Raw genomic sequence first — 16,824 nt, 5'->3', positions numbered from 1 at the left:
CTTGTGTTGCCTCAGAATATCTCCTAGAAATTCATATAGCTCACCTAGCTAAACTTGGGTGATCCCTCAAGCAATTAGGGGTACGTGACCTTTATGATGAGAATGAGTATTCACCTGTCAGGGGCATTTCATAGTCAACGTGTACTGTCCATACACAGAACCCAAATAAGTTGATTTTTCTAGACTGTTGGGTAAGGAAAAGATAATTTTAAAAGTTCAGGGCTATTGAGATTCATTAGCAAATGAAATCGAACAATGATGGCCCCAGTAATGAATATTTGAGGAACAAGTCTCTGGATTTGTCTTGAATGATTTTGTTTTCGGATTATATAGCAATTCTCTTCTATCCCCCAAATCGTAGGATTCATAGCACTTTTTTTTTTTAGCCCTATTAATTTGTACCAAAAAATTTTGTAAGGCTGTCATAAACTTTCAATCATATGACTCTTTTTAAGTTACAATTTTATTTTGAGGTAGTTATAGACCAACATGCAATTTTAAGCAATAATAGAGGGAGAATCCATGTATACTTTACCCAGCTTGCCCCAACAATATCTTGAACACTAAAAGCTCAATATTACAAGCAGGATATCGATAAGATACAGAACACCAGGATCTTTCCTGTTGCCCTCTCCTAGCCACAAGTCTTTCCCCCTTTCAACTCTGACAACCACTAAATGCCTTTCATTTCTACGATTGTGTCATTTCAGGATGGTTACATGCTTACTATGCTCTTTCTTTCTTTCTGGCATCTAAGGTCCCTTCCTTTATTGGTTCCTTTCTGAACTTTAGATCATCTCCTTTGGCAATTCTATTAGGGTAGGACTATCAGATTCTCTTAGCTTTCCTTCCTCTGGGTTCCTCCTTCATTCTTGAAGGGTATATTCACTAAATATAGAATTCTGAGGTGACAAGTCTTTCCATATAGCACTTGAAATACATTGTGTCATTTTCCTCTCATCTCCATGGTTTCTGAAAAGAAATCTTCTGTCAGTCTGCGAGGCCGTCTGGAAAGTCTCCAGCCACATATGTCTCCCTTTTTCATAATATATGGCTGGGTACTTTCTGGACAGCTCTCCTAATTATTTTTCTCCTATACATGATGCGGTATGTTTCTTTGACTGCTTTCAAGCTTTGTCTTAAATTTTCAGTAGTTTCATTTTGCTGTGCCTGAGCATTGGTTAGTTGTGCTTTTCATACTTGCAGACCATGCAATATCTTGAGTTTGCAGGTTTATATCTCTTGCCAAATTTGGGAACTTTTCAGCCATCGTTCCTTTGAGCACTTTTTTCAGCCTTGCCCTCTTTGTCTCCTCCTGAGGCTCTGAAGGATATCAGATCTTTTGTTACGATCCCTCCAGGTTGTTGAAGCTCTGTCTAATTATGGTTAGTTTCGATTGTAGCTGTGTTTCCTTCTGTTTCTTCTATTCCATTACTGAGTCTACCCCTGGCCTTTCAATTTATCATCGTATTTTTTAATTCTGAAACTACCACCTGGTTCTTCTTTCTATATTCTATTTCCTTGTTGGCAGTTTCCAGGTTTTCGTGTGTCTCAGATGTGTTTTTAATTGCACAACATTTTTATGACACCCTTTGAAGATACTCTCCAGATAATCCTAACATCTATGTATCACCTTGATGTTGGCATCTTTTGCTTATCTTTTTTCATTCAGTATGAGATTGTCCTGGTCCCACTATGACAAATGATTTTCTATTGCAATCGAGCATTTTTGTATTAGGTTCTAAGACTCTGGGTCCTATTTAAATTTTTCGTTTTAGTAAGCTTCCTCTGGCGCCGCTCCAGCTAGGGATAAAGGACCTCAGCATCATTAATGTTAGTCAGTGGTAGAGTCCACAGTCTCCACTCTTATTCTTTTGACGCAGAGAGGGAGGGAGTTCCTCATTATGCCATCTGAGGGTAGCTGTCACGAAAGCCCTGACTTTGCACTAGGCCTGCTTTGACTCCTCTTCAACATGACCAGGAAGGGATTCCTTCTTACTGTTGGGTCAGTATGGAAGACTAGGATCCCCTTTCAGTCTCCACTGATAACTTGGAGTGAGGGCTCAGTACTAGAATGAAAGTCCTAACTCTCTCATTGGATTTCCCAAACCTCACCACAGGGAAGGAGTTCAGGTGCCTCATTGCAACCTCAGGAAGGTGAATTTTAGGCTTCCTACTCAGTTTTCCCTTTGGGCTACAGTAATTATTGTCTAAGTGTTTTCTATGTTGAATCACAGAATTTTAATGTTTAAAGGAACTCTTCTGAAATAGTATTGTCCAGTCTTTTAATCTTACCTATGAGTTTCAGAAAATTAAATACATTGTTTATGATAATCATTTATGTTTAGGATAAGGTATTAGATTAAAACATAAGTATTTGGATTTCTGATTCATACTGTTTCACCTTCAGTGGGCACTTTGCTGAACCATGATTAATCAAAAGGACGAAAGGGCACCATCTCATATATTTAAAACCACTTTGATTTTCTTAGACAACTATGTATTTGTAAATTTAATGATGCAAACATAAATGTTTTCTTTTCTTTTATCAATGTAAGTAAATATGATGTTACAGCAAAATCCTGAAGTCCATGGAGCTATAATTTCAACAAAAATTGAGGAGTCACATGATCTTACAGTGAGACCTTCTCTTTTCTTTCTATATATTCCCCCAAATTGCCTTGGGATTTGCTCTTAAAATGCTTCGCCATTTGAAGTTCATTAGAAAAGGTGCTATTATAAGAAATGCTATCTTTTCAGAGTCATGTCTTAAAATGAGCTCATTCTTCATAGTTCTGGGTGGCATATGTCATCAGAGAAGAAAAGATGGGGTGTATTTAGACTTTACGGTGTGATCCTTGTTAGAGGTCTTTGCCCAAGAAAGACATGTTTATTTAGTCCTAGATGAAAGGAACATGACTGGGATGTTACTTTTAACATGAGGATTAGAAAATTGGTGACTGTCTTTGTGTTACTGTAAAGGAATATCTGAGACTGGGTAATTTATAAAGAAAAAACGTTTATCTGGTGATTCTGCAGGCTGTACAAGAAGCATGGCACCAGCATCTGTGTGTGGTGTGGTGAGGGACTCAGGCTACTTCCACTCATGGCTGAAGATGAAGGGACCCTGGCTATGAGGATCATGTGGCAAGAGAGAAAGAAAGAGAGAGAAGGGAGGCTCCAGGCTGTTTTCAACAATCATTTCTCCCAGGTACTAAGAGTGAGAATTTACTCACTCTTGAGAAAATGCCAACAAGCCATCTGTGAGGAATCCACCCCAAGGTCCAAATACCTCCCACCAGCCTGCACCTGCAATGTGGGGAATCAAATTTTAACACAAGATTTGGCAGAGTCAAATAAACTATATCCAAAGCACAACAGCAAACACCCCAAATGGAAAAAAATGCTAAATTGACCAAATTCCCAAACATTTTTTGTTGAAGGATTTCCTCACTTTAGAGTGTTTGACTCTATCTCTGCTTACTTTCCCGAGTGTTGGGGACAAGAGTGTATACTCATCGACAGCTGTGGTAGTTAGTTTTATGTGTCAGTATGACTGGGCTAGATGATACCAAGATTGCTGGTCAATTACTATTTTTCGGTGAGTCTGTGAGAATATTTCTGGTAGAGATTAGCTTTTGAATCAGTAGACAGAGTAAAGAAGCATCAGCCAATCCATTGAGGTCCTGAGTGAACGAAAAGGTGAAAGAAGGGAAAATTTACTCTCTGCCTGGGCTGATCATCCATCTCCTCCTGCCCTTAAACATCAGCACTCCTTGAGACCTAGATGTGGATTTACACCCTTGGCAGCCCTAAATCTCAGGCTTTTGAGTTTGGAATGAAACTATATTACTGGCTTTCCCAGTCTTCCAGTTTGCCAGTAGTACGTTATTTTGTCAGCTTCCATCATAGGAGTTAATCCTTCATAATAAAGATCTGCCTATCCGTATTGCTTCTGTTTCTCTGGAGAACCCTGACTAATATGTGTATAGTAGTGATTAATGACAGTTTTATTTGTTCTTTCAAACTTACTGTAGCCCATCAGAAATTTTAGATTTTATATATGTGAGTGTGTATATATGATTATTTATATGTGTCTGTATGTATATATATACACACACATGGCTATAGAAAAGAATTTAGTAGTGAAAACCTTTAGGGATGAAGCATCTATTATGAGCCTTTCATAAATAATGTGTTGTCTATATGAAAGACCCAAACTGTATGAGTGACAGAAGAAATGGTATGAATACAAGCAATAAGCCATTGCACTGTGTGAAAGGGAACAGGGTACATATGAAATGTAAAAGTAGGAATATGTGAACTGTGTCATAAAAAGAGTATGAAAACAGAAATAATGTTTTATAGGAGTATATGAAAGTTAACAATTAGAATGATACATTAACTTTTGTGAATCCGATTACTACATATTTCTGTATTTGTAAAATGTTAGCCTTCTATTATTTAAGGTCCTGTCACATTCAGCTGATTTACAATTTTCATTTTAACATAATCCTTATTAAATATAGAATAACATGATTTATTGTGTTATCAGTGTAATTTATTGAGTATCTAGTGATTCAGGCACTGGGCCTAGTACCAAAAGTCTTTTGAACTCAGTAATGTGTTTTGTATGTTTACGGTTCAGTGACATGACATAGGTTTGAAAACATGTAAAAACTTATCACTGAGATTGTATTATGTATATTGTAAAAGCAATACATTTTATTCTAGCATAGAAGATAAAGAAAAAAAACACTGACTTCTTTTGCCCCTCTAAATTCAGTCACAAGAAAATATGTAAAAATACTCCCGAATTAGAAAAACCCAGGAATCTTGTTTCTAAATTTAACATATATCATAAAAGAAAGGATGATTTTCCTAAATGTGCACATAAGAAAGAAATACAGGCACACACAGATGAAAAATAGTTACTTAAAGTTGATCTTGTTTGATAAAGATTTATATCCCCCTATGTAACCATATGGTAAAGATTATATATTTTGATATAAAATGGGTAAATATGGCATGATGGAAAGAGTGCATAATGGAGAGAACTTTGATCTATAGAGGTGCTAGAAACAATTAAAGATATGAACGCAGTTAAATATCACCAGTCCCAAACAAAATTCCTGTGAATTTGACTAAGTGTTCCAAGACCATGTGACAGTCCTCTAGCAGATGTTTTTGTAATCTTGGATTGTGCGATCAAGTGTTACCTGGATCTATGTAAAGGCTACTTTGGAGATAGTGGCAGGAAAAGCGTCAATATCTTGACTCTAGCTGTTCATTTTTAGTAGTCTTTCTGCCCATCTTAGTGATCATCTCTGAAGGATATAGAGGAAAGGATGTAGGTCACTGAGGCTATCTGAAAGATATGATGGGAAGGAAACCAAATATGAGCATATATCTCCTGAATGTATCCAACAGTAAAGTTTCACACTAAAGCAAGAAAACTAGGTTGTGTGCAGTGGCTCATGCCTATAATTCCAAGAGGGGCAGATTGCTTGAGCACAGGTATTTGAGACCAGTCTGAGCAAAAGTGTGACCCCCATCTCTCCTAAAAAATAGAAAAACTAACCAGTCTTGTGGTGGGGGTCTATTGTCCCAGCTCCTCTGGAGACTGAGGCAAGAGGATCACTTAAGCCCAAGAGTTTGAGTTTGTTGTGGGATGACACCACAACACTCTGCCCAGAGTGACAGAATAAGATTATGTCTCAAAATAAGTAAATAAATAAATAAGGGACGGCACCTGTGGCTCAAAGGAGCAGGGTGCTGGCCCCATATATTGGAGGTGGCGGGTTCAAACCCAGCCCCGGCCAAAAACTGCAAATAAATAAATAAATAAAATAATAATAAAAGCAACTTAAAAGAAATTTAGATTAGTTTTTTTTCAGTGAAAGTAGACTTGGAAATAAATGGCCCAGCAGAAGAGAAATCCAAATTACTGGACATCTTAGAAGTTGGTGCAGAGGCTACTGGGAAATTACTATCAGGAAAAAATGTTAACACAACCCCAAAAGGTTGCTACATCCTTTTTGTTTAGATGCACCCTAAAATCAAGAAGAGAACCTGGTTTCGGGTTCAATGATGCCTCCCTATTAGAGAAGAAACAAGCAATTAGCAGTTATTTACTACCTTTCTAATGGGTAATTTGCAAAGAAGTGTATTTCTAAAGATATGGAGCCTTATCTGTAGACTGTTCCTTTATACTACCGAATACACCTATTTGTTATTATGGTATCTTCCAGTCCCACTTGGCAAAAGTCGAATATATTCTCAGTTGAATGCAAGTATGTAAAAGGATTTCTCCATGGATACCACCAATGGAATGACAAAGCAATTGCACAATGGAAATGGCAAACTTTAAAATTGTCAAAATTGCCTTCCTTTACATTGGATAGGTAATACAGAGTCACTGAATGAGTTACAATAATAAAACTTAATCATTTGCCAAGAATTTCTCTTTTTCTCCCTTCTTCCTCCTCTGTCTCTCTCCACTGCTCTTCATTCTTTCTTACTCTATTTTATTCCAGACACTTTCATTTGGAGTTTTAGAGAAATAAATATTTTAGAGAGGAATTCCATGCTTTCTTTGGAAGGAAAATTCCCCAAGAGTTCAATAATGCTCTATAGAAACAGTTAGTAGTGGGAGGCCTTCCTCACTAAATTTAAAACAATATTATCAGGCATGTCAATTAAAACCCTTGTGGGATTGGGCGTGGTGATAGAAGCAACTCCAGGTCACCACAGAACACAGAGGAAAAAGTTCAAAGAAACCTCTAAATTAAATCGGGTCTTTTTCCCTCCTATTTTAATAGAAGGATGGCTCATTTTTGTATTCACTTTGTTATTTACATAACCTTACTATTTTGGCAATGTGTCTCAGCAAAACTGACCACATCCCTACCTTTTATTCCGTGAAAGATGGGGAAATTCTGATCTGGATCAGTTCCTAAGGAGACAGAGAGAGGGTTCGTGAACCTGAGCATTATTACAGTGCTAGAGTTAGGCTTCTTCCAAGAAGTTTGGGTAGTGGGAGAGCTTACGGATTTTCCATCTTTGAACTTTATTCTCTCGGTTTTTATACGGCTGACCACCCAGAATAATGGAGTATTGTAATAGCCTAAATGAATGGGAGGCATTCATGTATTTATGAACCAGTGTAACGTAATCGCTTGTCTAGTAAAAAAGTTTGGTATGTTAAGAAAAAGTGAAAGTTATTATATTTCCATGATAAACCATACTCATTTTTACACTTTAATATTCCTTTCTAGTGAGTTTTTTTTAAGCTGTTAGTAAACAGTAAATCAATCATGCCTTTTCAGGATATCTGAGATTTGTAAAAGTATATTGTTTATTATAAAATGATACTATTTAGTTTCCTAATTTGGACTTCTTTTAATCTGAATCTCATATCTATAACAAGATTATATGAAAATCAAATGGTAGTCATGACATGATTTGATTCGGAAGACTCTTGCATATGCACATGAAACACACACACACAATATAAAGAAATACACATTTTCCTTAAATATGTAAACAGCTACTACTCAATACTTCAGATCATGAAAGTAGGCCATGGGCCAGTGAGAATCTGGATTATCATATTAGATCACCCATATGTAAGGACCATCCAATGTGAGGACACCACCAACATATGCTGAGCTATTTCATCCCCCAAAGGTTCCCTTCTAAGTTGATATGAAAATAGTCACTTGTATAGCACATATAGCATTCAGCTTGCCCACTAGACAGGTTTTTACTGAAGCAAAATTGGAATCAGAAAGGAAGGTGGAAGGAGGGAAGGAATGCTATTCATGCTTCACTTTGGATGTGTTCAAGGTCGTCATATTGTAAGGGAACTTTTAGTGTTTATGGTTTCCTGTCTGAGAGGCTCATGTTAATATATACTAAGTGTCTAGTAAGTAAGTCAATACTTTTTGAAGTTTCAATTATCTTCCTATCTGGTTTTTCTCCCCTACATTATGTAATTCCACCTCTGTTGAATTAGAGTAATCAGTTCTACACTTGACAGAGTCATTCCTTTCCCTTTAACCTAGTGTTTGCCAGGTAGTGTACTTAATGGGACTGAGTCCTTCGTAGACATAAAGTATATATAAATTTGTTGTTTTAAAGTCTTATGTTGGATTCTGACATACATGAGAGGAAATGGACAGGAAACACACACTCAATGCTAAAAAAAAGTGAGGTAAGATACTGGATTCATACACAGAAGTGCAGGAAAGGGTAACTCAGGGTCAGAAAGAAGGCATTTAAATTCCCAGTCTTTCAAAATTATTCCTACACATTCTTCATCCTACACACAAAAAAAGTCTAAGCAATGTTTGTTGCTACTGAAAAGTAGCACTTTCTGAAAGCAGTAAATGTCTTCTTTGTGTCCTGACGTTTTTTTTTTCCTGCGATCTCTTACACTATGTGTATCACTGAAATCTCTTTAATATACAAGTGTATTTGGAGAAGATCTTAAGACGCTGGCCAGAGTTTTTAGAAAAAAGCCCATTGTTTACGATAATACCACTGGGAAAGGAGAAATTTTATGAGCACAACTGATTAAAAATAGATGAGTTGCATACACATTTATCTTAGATGACGGTAGAAACCAAAGGCTATTGCTTCAAAGTGAGTAACTTGGTCGACAATGCTAATACTCTTTCTCTTACATCTGAGCTTTCAAATCAACTGTGTAGAAATATGTCACTGGAGGCTGGGAAGAAGAAGGGTGAGAGAGAATAATTTTGAAGGATATATAAGATGCTTACAGGTAGTTTTTTTTTTTTTTTAAGTTCAATATCTATTTCTTTAATAAAAGTATGTACATGTAAGCAGAACACATTACCCCCCAAATACACACACACAAATAAAAGCTCTAAATAAGTGACTCAATGAGCTTTTATTTCCCAGGCCCATTGCAATTCTTAACCATATTCAGTGACATAATATCTACCCCCAATGTCTACACCATAAGCCCTATCTGAGGCATGGTTCAGGTCTAAGATTTTTGGTGGAGATGCAAGTTCTCTGTCAGACAACTTCTGAGGCACTTGACAATGAAATACTCCTGACTAAATGTCAGTGCTCTCATTCATGTAAATTGAACTACAGATACTTATTACAATATTACTTATTTGAAAACAGACGTGTACTTCAGATATTATGGCTTGTGTTCTAGACTATGGCAATAAAGCAAATATCGCAGTAAGTAGCACCTTTTGGGGTTCCCAGTGCATTTACAAGTTAAGTTTATGCTATACTCCAGTCTTATAAGTGTACAAAAGCATTATGCTAAAAAGCCCTAATTTACATACCTTAGTTTTAAAAAACTTTATTTCTAAAATATGCTGATGATCATCTCAGTCTTCAACAAGTCATAATCTTTTTGCTAGTGGAGAGTCTGGCCTCATGTTAATGGCTGCTGAGTGATCAGGGTGATATTTGCTGAAGGCCCTGGTGGCTGTGGCAATTTCTTAAAATAAGACAATAATATTTGCCACAATGAATGGGTCTTCCTTTCATAAATGATTTCTCTTTAGTATGCAATGTTGTTTGATAACCTTTTATTAACAGTACAACTTCTTTGAAAATTAGCATCAATCTTCTCAAAATGTTCACAGTTTTATCAACTGAGTTTATGTAGATTCTAAATCCTTTGTTGTCATTTTGACAAAGTCCATAGTATCTTCATCAGGAGTGGAGTTCATCTCAAGGAAACATTTTCTCTGCTCATGCTTAAGAAACAACTCCTTAACTGCTCAAGTTTTATCATGACTTTATATCAATTCAGCGACATTTTCGGGCTCTACTTCTGATTCTAGGTCTCTTGTTATTTCCATCATGTCTGTGGTCACTTTCTTCCCTGAAGTCTTGAATCCCTCAAAGTCAACCTAGAGGATGGATTCAACTTCTACCACACTCCTAATAATGTTGGTTGAGATTTTGACACCCTCTCTTTACGAATAACAAATATTCTTAATCTAGAATGGTGACTTCTTTCTAAGTTTTCAATATGCTTTGTCAATATCAGCCTTAGAAAATATATTTATAAGATAATAAGCCTTGTTAGCAAAATTAATCATCCTTGATCCGCTGGCTTCAGAATGGATGCTGTGTTAGGAAAGATGAAAGAAACAATCTCTTCCTGCATCTTTAGCAGAGTCTGCAGGTGACCAGGTGCAGTGTCAATGAGCATAAGTATTTTAAAATAAATACAAATAAAATTTGTTTTTCTGAGCATTAGTTCAACTGTCGCTTAAAATATTCAATAAACCATACTGTGAACAGATCCACTGTCATCCAGGCTTGTTGTCCCACTTATAGAGCACGGGTTTAATGAGTTGATTTGGCATCATTCTTAAGGGCCCTAGGGTTTTTGGAATAAGAAATGGACATTGGCTTCAACTTAAAGTCACTAGTTGCATTAGCTCCTAACGAGAGTCAGCTCACTCTTTGCATTTCTGAGGACAGACATTGATTTCTTTGTAGCTAATAAAATCCTAGATGGTACCTTCTTGCAATAGAAAGCTGCTTCTTTTACTTGAAAACTGTAGTTTATTTAGTGTGGCTGCCCTTATCAATGATCTCAGTTAGACCTCCTGGATAACTTGCTGTAGCTTGTACATCAGCATTAGCTGCTTTACCTTGAATATTTATGTTAGAGTGTGTCTTCTTTTCTTAAACTTTGTGAATCAACCTCTGCTAACTTGAAACTTGTCTTTTGCAGCTTCCTCACCTCTCTCCAGCTTCACAGAACTGAAGAGAGTTAGGGTCTTGCTCTGGATTAGGCTTTGGTTTAATGGCATGCTGTGGCTTGTTTCCTGCTATCCAGACCATTCAAAATTTCTTGACGTCAACAATATGTTTGTTTCCCTTCTTTATCCTTCATGTGTAGCACTCTAAATTTCCGTCAAGAACTTTCCCTCCGCATTCACAACTTGGCCGTTTTGCTCAGCAGGCCTGGTTTTCAGCCCATCTTGACTCTTGACATGTCTTTCTCTCTAAGCTTAATCATTTCCAGCTTTTGATTGAAAGTGAGAGACATGATAATTTCTTTTGTGAACAATTAGCAACCATTTTAGGATTATTAACTGGCCTATAACATCAATATTCTCATGTCTCAGAGACTAGGGAGGAACAGCCGATGATGTCACATTCAAATCACACACAACATTAATCAGTTAAGTTCACCTTTTCACATGGCCGTGGTTCTTGGTGTCCCAAAACAATGATAACAGTAAAAATACGACCAAATTACCATAACAAATTTATTACTGACAATGAAAAAGTTTCAATTATTGTGAGAATTAACTAAGATGTGAAACAGAGAAACAAGGTGAGCACACACTATTGGAACGATAGTGCCAATAGACTGGCCCAGTTTTGAATAAGAAAAAGTATCAGGATCTTAATACCTTTTCTAAGATCTGGTAAAAGCAACATACCAGATGAGCCACGTCTAGATTATCTTCTCAGGATTTGACGCAGACATTTGAAAACTTTTCAAAATTGTACTTTATAAAATTGCAACTAGGCTGATAAATCTCTACAATCTTCTTCAAGTCATGCCCTGGATTTCCGAACATGGACAGTTTGTAAGTATCCTAATGAGTGGTAACTCCCACATCTGATTCTCAATCTTTACAGTCTCTCTGTCAAAAATTTGTTTTGTGAATTCTTAACATTTGTTTTTTTGACCACCTGAAAGCTATGTTTCAGGCCCTGGTTTGAAATAAGTTTTGGGGGTTTTGCTGTTGTTTCTGGAAAGTTCTTACTTTGATAGCTGAAAATGATCTCAAATAATGATTATATCTTACGTGGGGGTGTGTGTCAATGGCATAAATGTGGTCTAGTGTTCTCACTGAAGGAATGTTCCAGCCATATTGCTGTGGAACTCTAGTGACACTGAGCAGACCCCATCAGACATAAAATCTTCCAAAGGCATAACTACGTAATCTGGACTCCAATTGATGTTTGCACAACTTTTACCAACAAAACTCTCTTTCCTAGAAATTGCGTGCTGTGTTGCAAAACTACCACAAAGAATACCCTTTTTCTAAGAGATCAAATCTGCTAACAATAGAAAAATAAATTACCTTCAGAACATTTTTATTTTTTGGATCCCTTAAGTTTTTCTCTTTTATTTTAGGGAAAGGTAGTTCAGCAAAGGCAATGGATGATGGGATAAAGCAGGTTTCCAAAACTGCTGTGAACTCTATGTCTACACAGCATGCTGGAAAAAAAAAAAATAGATGTTGCTGAAAATGTTTGTGGAGGTGATCTTTTATGTGGTTGAATAATTTTATAGGAAGATTGCATACATAAATCAGTTTATAAAAAATGTATTCAATGCTCCCATTTGACAAACTAAGTAAATTATGGATTATGAAACATTTATGTTTATGGTGAGAGAGGAAGTTTATTATAGTGGTTAAGAACCTCTGCTCCATAGTCAAGTCATAGAGATCAAAACCCTGAGTGATCACTGGCAAGTAAACCTCCCTATGCTTCAGTTTCCTCAACTATAAAAAGGGGATAATACTATCTACCTCATAGGTTTGTAATGAAAATTAAATGACTTAATTTTTATAAAAGTCTTGGAAGAGTAGCTAGCAAATACTTGGTAATTTTTGTTTTAAATTCTTATAAATAATTTTATCAATATAAAACGTTAATTGAACATAAACATAGTCATGTGATAAGGGTTGAATTTATGTAGCTGATTTTGTAGTTGACTGTGGAAAGAACAGTCTCATTAATGTAGTGTGGAATATACACACACTTGGTTAAACTTACAGCCAATGAAGCTACAAGACCCATAATGCCATGGAGATTAGGCTTTTTGAGATAAGATTTTAGTGGTAACCCAATATGATTTCCCAGAGGTGGTGGCTGTGCCAAAGAAACATAAATGAATGGAAAATATGAGCCTTTAATTCAGGACTTCTGACTTTGTGTATAGGTAGAAAATTCATGTAGACAATTCATAATTTAGAAGCAGCATGCTTTGAACATTGTATTATAAAAAGATAATTGTACTTTATTAGGGAGAAATTCTGTAATTGGGTCTTTTCATTCCTATCAAAGAGTTAACATTAAATAAAGTGTATGTAACTGGCATTAATTGCTAATTGTAATGATACAATTAACATTTTCATGATTATTTAAAAACTTTGGCATATCCATACCATAAACACTGTAATATAAGACACAGTATATACTATAAAGTATAGATAGTATATTAAATTATAATTATATATTGAAAAAGAGAAATAAAAGCTGTCATTTTTCATCAAGCTAATGATATATTTTCTTCTGTAATTATCACAATTACATAAGCATTTATTGAGCTTATTTTATGAATAAAGAAACTAAGAGTTTCATAATTTTTTTTGTACATACACTGTACCCCATGACTGCATTAATGTTCATAGCTATGATTTAATAAAAATTAAAAAAAATTCTTTGTACAGGTCCTTCACCTCTTTTGTTAGATATTTTCCTAGGTATTTCATTTTTTGTGGAGCTATTGTGAAGGCAATTGTGTCCTTGATTAGCTTTTCATCTTGCCTGTTATTGTCATATACAAAGGCTACTGATTTGTGGACATTGGCTTTATATCCTGAGACATTACTGCATTTTCTTGATCACTTGTAAGAGTCTTGTGGTTGAGTCTTTGGGATTCTCTAATTGCAAGATCATATTGTCAGCAAAGAGTGAGTGCTTGACCGCTTCTGCCCCCATTTGGAAGCCCTTTGTTTCCTTCTCTTGCCTGATTATATGGCTAGAACTTCCAACACTATGTTGAACAGTAGTGATAATAGAGGACAACCTTGTCTGGTTCCAGTTCTAAGTGGAAAAGCTTTCAGTTTTCCTCCATTCAGTATAATATTAGTTGTGGGTTTACCATAGATGGTTTGACCAGTTTAAGAAATGTGCCTATATTCTTAAGTGTTCTAATTGAAAAAGGATGCTGAATTTTATTGAATGCCTTTTGTGTCTATTGAGAAGATCATATGGCCTTTGTTTTTGCTTCTGTTGACATGATTAATTACATTTATGGACTTCCCTATGTTAAACCAGCCTTGCATCCCTGAGATGAAACCTACTGATGATTATGGGTGTTTTTTTTAATGTGTAGCTGAAAGTTTCTGTACAGCTAAGGAAACAGTGACCAAAGAAAATAGACAACTTTCAGAATGGGAAAAGATATTTGCATATTACAAATCAGACAAAACTTGATAACTAGGATCTACAGAGAACTCAAATTAATTAACAAAAAAAGAACCAACAATCCCATATATCACTGGACAAAAGACATGAAAAGAACCTTTTCTAAAGAAGACAGACAGCTAAAAAACATGCAAAAATGATCATCATCACTTATCATCAGAGATATGCAAATCAAAACCACCCTGAGATATCACTAAATCCAGTGAGATGAGATCAGGTGCATTCTCAGCTCTACTATGAAACCAAATTTATAGCTTTCATATGAAAGCTATAACCCAATTACAGCCCAAGAATAAGGGGAAAGGGGAGAGAGAGGTGAGGGGAGGGAGGAGGAGGAGTGGAGGGAGGGTAATCAGTGGGACCACACCTACAGCACATCTTACAAGGGTACATGTGAAATTTACTAAATGTAGAATATAAATGTCTTAACACAACAACTAAGAAAATGCTGTGAAGGCTATATTAACCAGTTTGATGAAAATATTTATTTCAAATTGTATATAAAACCAGCACATTGTATCCCATGATTGCATTGATGTACACAGCTATGATTTAATAAATAAATAAATAAATAAATAATAAACCCAGTGAGAATGGGACACATCACAAAGTCTCAAAGCTGCACACACTGGTGTGGATGTGAAGAGAAGGGAACACTTTTACATGGCTGGTGGGACTGCAAACTAATAGAACCTTTTTGGAAGAAAGTATGGAGAATCCTCAAAGAACTCAAATTAGACCTCCTGTTTGATCCTGCAATCCCATTACTAGGCATCTACCCAAAAGAAAAAAAAAAAGCATTCTATCATAAGGACATTTCCACTAGACTGTTCATTGCAGCTCAATTTACAATTGCCAAAATGTGGAAACAACCTAACTGCCCACCAACCCAGATTAACAAGCTGTGGTATATGTATACCATGGAATACTATTCAGTCATTAAAAAGATGGAGCTTTTTCATCTTTTGTATTAACCTGGATGGGGGTGGATCACCTTCTTCCTAATAAAGCATCATAAGAATGGAGAAGCAAGAATCCAATGTACTCAATTCTAATATGAAGGCAGTGGATGTAGTGGATGTAGTGGGGTAGGGAAATGTGGGAGCTGGGAGAGGGGAGGAGGGAGGTGCTGGTAGTGTATGACACACCTCTTGTGGTTGGAACACAATTATAAGAGGGACTCTATCCAGCAAATGATATCACTGTAACCTACTTCTTTGTACCGTTAATGAATCCCTAACAATAAAAAAGAAATGAAAAGAAAAGAAAAGATTAAAAAAAAAAACAAAACAAAACAGGCTCAGTGCCTGTGGCTCTAGTGGCTAAGGCGCCAGCCATGTACACCCAAGGTGGTGGGTTTGAATCCAGCCCAGGCCCGCCAAACAACAATGATGGCTGCCACCAAAAAATAGCTGGGCATTGTGGTGGGCGCCTGTAGTCCCTACTTGGGAGCCTGAGGCAGGAGACTCGCTTGAGCCCAGGAGTTGGAGGTTGCTGTGAGCTGTGATGCCACAACACTCTACCCAGGGGGATAGCTGGAGGCTCCTGTCTCAAAAAAAAAAAAAAAAAAAAAAAAAACCGAGGACTAAGTTTAATTAGGTAGTTTTATCCAGTTTCACATAATTAGTGAGTGACCTTGATAAATTCAAAGCCCTATTTCTGGCTCCAAATCCTACACGTTTCCAATATACTGAATGAATTTATTCCGTATGTATTTATTCATTCTTTGCTTTGCCTTCTGAGAATATAGAGTCCTCTTGGAAAGGATTTCTTTGCATGGTACAAATCTTTTTTAAAATGTTAAATGAAGTTTGCCTAAATTATCTTCTGTTTTACTTGAACATTGTTACACAAGTAAAGGTGTTCAAAATTCTAACCACTAAAAGGACAGCATGAGTTCCCCAGCATGGGCAGCATCTAGAATCTTAGAAACGCAGCATCTCAGCTCCCTACTGGACCTACTGAAATGGAATTTGTATTGTATACAAAATACAAGTATACATTGTATACTTGTTTAATTGTTCCTCTACTACTTGTTAGTGGTATTAATAATGGTAGATACAGTGCTAAAGTCACACAAACTAAACAGCATTTCTTTGTAACTCAAACATTCAGTCAATATGTTTTCCCTATATAATCCTTTTTTCTCTTCAGTTTACCATAAGCTACACAGCATTTAAAAATGTTAATTAAGGAAATCAGAAGATTTCATAACTCTTCGAAAAAAAAAATTCATGGGTTCCTGGATAATTGGAGCTTTAAGATTCTCAAAATATCTTCTGGAGAAATAGGGAAATGGCAAATAGGAACCATGGAGCGTTGACTATTCACTATTGATCACTTTAATTGCTAAAATTTATAAAATCGAGAGGAAATTTCATTATGGCCTTAATGCTTCAGATAGTGGGGAGAAACTGTCCTATAATCAAATAATCCAAAAATCAAGGCATATGGCAAACTTTTAATGCAAGCTAATTCAACTCAGAAAGCTTTCCTTAAATATTACTATGGGTACCACATTATTTGTAGGTCTCATGTTTTTGCGATTATAGAAGTATTCACAATTTGGATTGT

The sequence above is a fragment of the Otolemur garnettii genome, unplaced genomic scaffold (assembly GCF_000181295.1).
Source record: "Otolemur garnettii isolate 467f Iridium unplaced genomic scaffold, OtoGar3 scaffold00028, whole genome shotgun sequence".
NCBI lineage: Eukaryota > Metazoa > Chordata > Mammalia > Primates > Galagidae > Otolemur > Otolemur garnettii.
Note: the sequence above shows the minus strand (reverse complement) of the source record.